This window comes from Perca flavescens, unplaced genomic scaffold (genome assembly GCF_004354835.1).
Source record: "Perca flavescens isolate YP-PL-M2 unplaced genomic scaffold, PFLA_1.0 EPR50_1.1_unplaced_scaf_47, whole genome shotgun sequence".
NCBI lineage: Eukaryota > Metazoa > Chordata > Actinopteri > Perciformes > Percidae > Perca > Perca flavescens.
The window spans coordinates 1-7,500 of NW_021166699.1; positions in this window are offsets into that span (position 1 = coordinate 1).

Below are 7,500 nucleotides of genomic sequence, written 5' to 3' on the forward strand. Positions count from 1 at the left end.
GCGATGGTTAGCTTGTTACCTGTGATTATATATGCTAAATGTAACATCTCTTTCATTCAAAAAAAATGTCTAATTTCGAAGTGGAAATCAAGAGAATAGTGGCAGTGCCACACCAGTTACAGGTGGGGTTGGGCTAAATGTGGGCGGAGCTAAACGTTTGATACCGCGGGCGCGCCATCTGGTGGCCGAGATCAGGCAGCACCTTTATAATATAATAGAGATTATATATAGAAATATAGATTAAAATTAATAATTTGAATTGTAAAAAGGAAAAGAAAAACCGGGAAAGCAAACGTGACTCGTGGGACACGTGCCCCCGTCTCTTGGGGGATGCCAGACAACAGCTGACGGTTGTTAAGGCGGAGCAGCAATCGGGAGAGTCTGGACTGTTCCCGGTGGGCCGGGCCGAGAGGGCCGGTCTGCCCGCTGTTTTTCCAGATGTTTTTCTAAGGTTTAGCTCCTCCCACGTTGAGCCACTCCTCGGTCTGCGTACTGCAGTCAGGGCATTCCTCGGTCAGGGGGGCGTCAGCGTGGTCTCACCTGAGCGTCAGCAGGAGCAGCTGTGGCGCTGCTGGCGGCCATCTTGGCTCCCCCCGGGGGCCGAGCGCTGAGCAGCAGCCCCCCCCGCGGCCAGTAGCCGAGCAACGCCATCAGCACGCCGAGCAGCAGCACCAGCAGGCCGAGCAGCGCCACCAGACCAGCCAGGGAGCAGAGCTGCAGCCGGGCCTTCACCACCACCACCTCGCTATGCCTGGGGGGGGCAGGGGGAGGGGGCACACTTTCACTTGGTTGGTTTGGTTTCATCTCTCATTCTGTGTGTGTGTGTGTGTCTGTGTGTGTGTTTTACCTCTTCTTCTTCTTCCTCTTGTGAGTGTGTGTTTTGTGTGTTTTGTGTGTCTCTGAGTCTTGTCTCCTGTTGATGCGCAGGAGGCCGCCGGTGGCAATCATCCCCGCGCACCAATCAGACGGCGGCTCAGCAGGCTAAGCCCCGCCCACCGTCACAACCTAGGACTCAGTCACCAACTTCCTGTCAGAGAACAGACAGACCAAGGGGGTAAGCTTCTCTCCAGAACTGGAACCTCCTATGGCTCCATTGTGATGCTACCTGCCCATCACCTCCCATTAGCATCCCATTGACTCCCATTCATTCTGATGCTACCAACCATCACCTCCCGTTAGCATCCCATTGACTCCCATTCATTCTGATGCTACCAACCATCACCTCCCGTTAGCATCCCATTGACTCCCATTCATTCTGATGCTACCAACCATCCCCTCCCGTTAGCATCCCATTGACTCCCATTCATTCTGATGCTACCAACCATCACCTCCCGTTAGCATCCCATTGACTCCCATTCATTCTGACGTCACTTTGACAGAGAATATCTTTACATCTGAAGAGTTTAAAGACTCTATTTCTCCGTTGTTTATTTCTAAAGAAACACGACAATGTATAAAAGGCTCCATTAGCTTGTAGCTCACGTTATGGCTCCGTAGCAGACGCTTTTATAACAATAGGCTAACGATTGGTTAACCACGAGACTTCCCAGAGGAAAAGAAAACTAGAAAAGAGCTCTCAAAAATGTCTCATGCATTTCTCCTAGACAACAATGAGGTATGTGTGAGACCAAAACGAGATTATGGCTTATTTCTTCTGTTTCTCATGTTTGTCTCCTGAGAAAAAGCCTCACAAAATCTCAAATTAGTCTCCTTTTGAGTTTCAAAATAGATCTCATCAAGCTCTGAAATAAGTCTCAGATTTTCTCAAGTTGTGTGGCTCTTTTTGATCTCAGGCAGAGATATCAGAGAGCTCTCTTTATAAACTCAATCTAGTCACATCCTAGTCTAATTCGTGCATCTCATGCTGCACTCAGACAGAGCAAACAAAGAGCTCTCCACAAGCACTCTCTGAATTCTCATCCAGATGTATTGTTTTCTTTAAAAATTAAAAAAATGAACTCAACTTGCCCATTGTATTACATTTATATGCTTGTCCATGACGAAAAACAAATTCCCATGACATTGAACGGATGTTTTGATATTTACTTGGTGAAAATTGGGGCTACATAATGCAGACAAAAGAAGATTTAACAATATTTCAAAATCAATAATATATCAATATTACTTGTTCTTGAATAGGACAAATAGACATGGAAAACAGCTAATTGGTAACGAGGATGATAACCAGTTAGTCTGACATTAATATCACTCAGCTCCAAGTGTCTGTCAAGTTCATAAAATTATCCCTTTCATGTAATGCAGTCATTTTAGACAAGGAGAAGACAGCATTTTAGTTGTATCAAAGCAAAATTGACCAACATCTTAGAACTGGCTCATAACTGGTGTAAATGTAGTTTATTCAGATGTTTTTATCTTATGATACAGGGCCAAAAAGTGACCTTTTATTTGTGACAACAGATATGCCTACAATAATACCACTATAATAACCTACAATAATACCACTGCGAGATCACTAGTATTTGTTTCGGTATGGCATCATGTTTGTCTATCAACTTAGACTTCTAATTTTCAATAGGAAATTTTAACTAGTTGCAAAAATCATGGGCTCTTCTGTTCAGAATATGACCTCAACTTTGACTTCAAAACATGTTCAGTCCCTTTCAAGTAGGCTATGTTGGGAAATGTGCAGCAAACACAATTACCAAGCATTGAGGACAAATCAATAAACATAATCTTTCCCAAAATGCAACTACTGTCCTCTTTACAGGAACTTCTAGTAAGCTCATTGGTTAATAAGAAAAGTGGGCTGATTAACGTAAGGGGAACGCAGAGTGGCCAGGAGGAACACCACGGAGGAGAAAAGCACTCGCAAAAGGTAAAATAAGTCTTTGCTAAGTATACTTTTGTAACAATTAGAAGGTCATTCATTTGGAAATGAGTAAGTTTCAGAAATAGTTTAGGAAACCTTTTGAAGAAAATGGTCCACATACTGTAGCTAGCTATATGGCACATACCTAGCGTGACCAGATTTCCTAGAACTAAAACCGGGACACTTTGCGCATGAACGTACTGTAGTGCTCGTGCACGCACACGCTTTTTAACGTGAACATGTGCCAGCCGAGGTCAGACATAGACAGTAACTTCATTATTTTGATCATAGGCTCCTCATTTAATAATAACACGTGAAATTAACAAAATTGCAACAACAGCCTTTTTCAGTTTAGTGTGAGATTTATGTTGAGATCTTTTTAAGTGTTATTTATTTTAATAAAAGCAAAGTAATTAAAATGATTTATTGAAAGTTTTCAGCATTTAACACTTCATTTCCTGCATTCTGGTTAATTTGTATGCTGCAAATATCTTTATTTAAACAGAAACATATATTACAGTGCAAATATAAAAACATAATGGAATATATTGTAGTAAGGCTCTCAGGCATTCTGTATTGCTTTCAACTATTTATTCTCCTGTAGATCGACTTTTCTAATTCTATCTGAGTCAGCACACATGTAGCCTAGGCTTCATTTACTCTTCCCAAATGTTTCTCGTCTTTTGTTGGGGAACTAACCTCCTTAAATGTGTATATGACAATTATTCACCTCAATGATACATTAGTTCATTTTCATTTATTAATAAACCCCTTGACTGTAATAGTTCAGAAGTGTTTGAGCAAGATTTCTGCTCAAACACATGCTGTTTTTCATGCTAATTCATGCTGTGACTTGATATCAAAACGTTTGACAATTGATGATTTTACAGTTAGATCTGCCTTTTTAACTTCATGGGGAAAAGAGAGCTTTCCTCACGGAGAGACGGTTGCTAGGTGATAGCAACAAATACAGCATGTCAATGGTTGGACCCCGCACGTAGCCACCCGTTCTATTTGCCTAGGAAGAATAAACAAGAAAAAGTTACATTCGGGTCTAAACTCAAAACATTCGGGGTTGAAGCCCCGGCAAAATCGGCTGACACTGCTCCTGGTGTAAACCGGGACATTTTAGCGTCCCGACAGGCTTTGTCGGGAATCGGAACAAGCAATTCAAAATCGGGACTGTCCCGGTCCAATCGGGACTGTCCTGGTCCAATCGGGACGTCTGGTCACCCTACACCAGAGCCATGTCTTTCTCTATCACTCTGCCCTACACATACCGGTACTAAGGTTAGCTAACGTTAGCCTTAAACCTAGCTAGACTACGTGGCTATGAACATGAGAATGTTAACATTAGCTAACTAATAAGTAGCTATGAACCTCTTAAAAACGTTACAAAGGTTAGCTAACGTTAGCATTAGACCACATGCCTATGCACTTGTAAATGTTAACGCTAGCTAACTATTTGGTAGCTGCAACAATAGAGAACCTATTAAAAGCCACGGAGAAGAATTAGCTAGAGAACACAATCAGATTTTAAGAAAGCTCCTAGCTAAACCTAACTAGACTATGCAGGTTTTCGTGGGGATAAATTGTGTTCCAAAGGGAGAAAATGACATTGTCATTATTAAATAGGTGACTATGGGTAAGTTACATGAGGGTCGCCCCTTTGCAGACTTTGTATGTTAATAAAATGCAGTATTAGATACAAGCTAACCCAATTAAATGCTCTCTTTTCCCCATGAAGTTAAAAAGGCAGATCTAACTGTAAAATCATCAATTGTCAAACGTTTTGATATCAAGTCACAGCATGAATTTTTCTTAGTTGTTCCTTAAGTGCTTGGTGTCTTAATTTGGTATTTTTCAAGTATATTTTAACATGTTTATCAATTCTTGAGTGTTGTAAAATGGTTAAATTTAGCACTGTGACACAAAGGGTATCAGTGCAAACATCCTGAGACAGGAGTAACCTAGAACTGCATTTACATTTTCATTTACATGGGCTGTACGTTTATGTATTTCACAGAATGGATTGCCAAGGGGAAAATTGTAAAAAAAAAATTAAGAAGATGAGACTGTATGAACCAGACCCTGGCTCTCCCAAAGATGACCAGGATGGTAATTGAATCATTATCATTTTACTGCACATCTTTTTAATGTAATGTTATTTCTTTAAATAAATATTTCTTAATTTTAATTTATTTTGGATGATATTATGATAATAATCTAACAATATATTTAGTTTCTAGGATTAGGGCCATAATGGACTGTCTACCATGCTGGCCAAACTCCCTGAAAGCCTAAATTAATTATAAATACAAGTTAAAAAGCTACTTGGTTTGCAGAATAGTAAATCCTTTGAATCTAGTTATTATTTTGAAATCGTTGGACTTTTCATGTTTTGTTTTACAACATCCCCACGCATTGCCGATTAATTTAATAATTGAATAGCCAGCAACACACACCATTTGCTTGGTTTCCTTTGTGGTGCAGGGAATTAAATCCCCCAAAGATCCATTCAAAAAGAGAAAATTCCCACACACACCTTTCACCTCTAAATAGTTTTTCAATGTTTCAGTCATGGGTACTTTGTGAGGCTGAACGATTAATGGCATTTGCAATAATAAATAAAGAATAAAGAATATGTTAAAACGCAACTTCCTAATTGCAAAGGCTGTGATTTGGTCACTTGACTTGTGTGGGACTATTTTGGTTTAAAAAAAGATGATGATGCACAGCTTCCTTTCTTGCTAACGTTGCTACCTCACAGGGTGACACTATGAACCTGTATCAGCACTTAAAGGAAACCCAAAGCCATCTACGACAGCTGCGTGGCTAAAACGCCGAACACCAGGCATCACTCACCCAAATGTTTGAAAGCGTAACGTTAACCCTATATATATGAATGTACCTTAAAACAGAACGAGGACATTACTCAAACAGTAACGTAGTTTATCACCAAAGACATGATGCCCCTTAGTACGGTCACCAAGCCTGGGTTCACGGCTACACAGAGCATCTGTTTAGCCCCGGATAGATGGAGAGACTTGGTGTGAGTATGACGTACACTGACTGGAGCTGGATCGGAGCTGGAGTTGCTAATGGTGAACAATCAGGATCACTATGGCTGGTAGTGCCATACTCACGGCACTTTAGTCTGCGTTGTGTGTTGCTGTTACATTTAACTTTGAGTTACCTAAACATTTTCAAAGAGGTACAGGCAGCTATGTTCTCCTTTTTATTCTCTGCATTTATGTTTTGTTACTGACTGGAGATCAGTTATATAATCAGGTGTGTGTGTGTGTGTGTGTGTGTGTGTGTGTGTGTGTGTGTGTGTGTGTGTGTGTGTGTGTGGCAAAAACTGGACATTGACTATTTCCCTGGTAACAACTTAGTCAGGATTTTCCACACCATGGTTACAGTATGCAAGGGGAATTTAATTGGTGCTTTCTTTTATTCTTGCAGCCTACGTCATGCGCTGATGGACACCTGTGGAGAAGGCCAAGGTCACAAAAGCCTGATTACCAAATGCTGCATGAGGACCACAAAGACATGGACAATATACATTCTTGAAAGTCTCACACCAGGGAGGTGGACAGATGTTGAGTTCAGATTTTCAGAAGTTCTTGCTGTAAATGTTCAGCATTAGTTAGTGTAAACTGAAAGTGCTGTTTTTCAAAGTGTCTGACATTATGGGATGGATCCCTACAGAGAATAGACCTTTTAGTTAAAGAGTAAGATCCTTCTTAACATTTAATAAAGGCTCAATTTGTTGAAAGTTTCCTTGATTTCTTTTTTTTAATTATTTATTTATAGATATATAAATGTATGACTCATATATTGCTCAATATTATCTCTGGTACTGCTCATTTTCTTTTCCTAAGGAGAACAAAACGAGACTGAGCAAGTTATCTCCATCACGTCTCAACTATGTTGCTCTGTCTCACCTATTTCTCCTGGTGAATTTTAGGAGCAACATATAAGACAGAGGTCGGACAAAACTGAAATAAAAACTGGACTGAGAATCACAGTTTTGTCTCCTGAGCTGTAGAATAGAAACCATCGAGCAATAACATGTTCCTCTGGGTTACTGTCCCACAGTAGAGGAATTACCGTATAGTACAGGAGAAGCTCACAGGCAGTTTGGACTTCCATTAGCTGTTTAAGTTTAATTACTAATGTTAACTAGCATGTTAGTGATCAGTAATTACTAATGTTAACTAGCATGTTAGTGATCAGTAATTACTAATGTTAACTAGCATGTTAGTGATCAGTAATTACTAATGTTAACTAACATGTTAGTGATCAGTAATTACTAATGTTAACTAGCATGTTAGTGATCAGTAATTACTAATGTTAACTAACATGTTAGTGATCAGTAATTACTAATGTTAACTAGCATGTTAGTGATCAGTAATTACTAATGTTAACTAGCATGTTAGTGATCAGTAATTACTAATGTTAACTAGCATGTTAGTGATCAGTAATTACTAATGTTAACTAGCATGTTAGTGATCAGTAATTACTAATGTTAACTAACATGTTAGTGATCAGTAATTACTAATGTTAACTAGCATGTTAGTGATCAGTAATTACTAATGTTAACTAACATGTTAGTGATCAGTAATTACTAATGTTAACTAGCATGTTAGTGATCAGTAATTACTAAT